The following is a 1,569-nucleotide window of genomic DNA, read 5'->3' on the forward strand; positions in this document are numbered from 1 at the left end:
GGCAAATCCCAGACGTAACCCAGACCTAACCGGTGTTATCCTCTGAAATATTGAACCAATCCAAGTATAATTGACTGTTTCAGTGAGGTATCACATTACTACCTGATCCAAACTAGAAAAAGCCCATGATCTGGCCAACGGGTATGCGAATGATGACAAAGTATGAGCAAGATGAGGGCAAATCCTAGACATAACCCAGACCTAACCGGTGTTATCCTCTAAAATATAGATCGAAACCAGGTTTAATTGACTGCGTCAGTGTGGTACGACATTTGTACGTGATCCAAGCCAGAAATAGCCCAGGATCTGGTCAACAGGTATGCGAATGATGCGAAAGTATGAGCCAGATGAGGGCAAATGCTAGACATAACCCTGACCTAACCGGTGTTATCCTCTAAAATATAAATCGAGACCAGGTTTAATTGACTGTTTCAGGATAACCGGTGTTATCCTCTAAAATATTGATCCAATCCAAGATTAATTGACAGTTTCAGTGTGGTACCACATTACTACGTGATCCAAATCAGAAAATCCCAGGACCTGGCCAACAGGTATGCGAAAGATACGATAGTATGAGCCAGATGATGGCAAATCCCAGACATAACCCTGACCGAACCGGTGTTATCCCCCAAAATATAAATCGAAACCAGGTTTAATTGATTGTTTCAGTGTGGTACCACATTACTACGTGATTCAAATCAGAAAATCCCAGGACCTGGCCAACAGGTATGCGAAAGATGCGATAGTATGAGCCAGATGAGGGCAATTCCCAGACATAAGCCAGACCAAGCCGGTGTTATCCTCTAAAATATTGATCCAATCCAAGTTCAGTAGACAGTTTCAGTGTGGTACCACATTACTACGTGATCCAAACCAGAAAACCCCAGGATCTGGTCAACGGGTATGCGAAAGATGTGATAGTATGAGCCAGATGATGGCAAATCCCAGACATAAGCCAGACCTAACCGCAGTTATCCTCTAAAATATTGATCCAATCTAAGTTTAGTTGACTGTTTCAGTGTGGTATCACATTACTACGTAATCCAAAGCAGAGAAAGCCCAGAATCTGGCCAACAGGTATGCGAATGATGCGAAAGAATGAGCCAGATGGGGGCAAATGCCAGATATAACCCATACCTAACCGGTGTTATCCTCTAAAATATAAATCGAGACCAGGTTTAATTGACTATATCAGGATAACCGGTGTTATCCTCTAAAATATTGAACCAATCCAAGTTTAATTGACTGTTTCAGTGTGGTATCACATTACTACCTGATCCAAACTAGAATAAGCCCAGGAACTGGCCAACGGATTTGCGAATGATGAGAAAGTATGAGCCAGATGAGGGCAAATCCTAGACATAACCCAGACCTAACCGGTGTTATCCTCTAAAATATAAATTGAGACCAGGTTTAATTGACTATATCAGGATAACCGGTGTTATCCTCTAAAATATTGAACCAATCCAAGTTTAATTGACTGTTTCAGTGTGGTATCACATTACTACCTGATCCAAACTAGAAAAAGACCAGGATCTGGCCAACGGATATGCGAATGATGAGAAAGTA

This window comes from Colletes latitarsis, chromosome 8 (assembly GCF_051014445.1).
Source record: "Colletes latitarsis isolate SP2378_abdomen chromosome 8, iyColLati1, whole genome shotgun sequence".
Taxonomy (NCBI): Eukaryota; Metazoa; Arthropoda; class Insecta; order Hymenoptera; family Colletidae; genus Colletes; species Colletes latitarsis.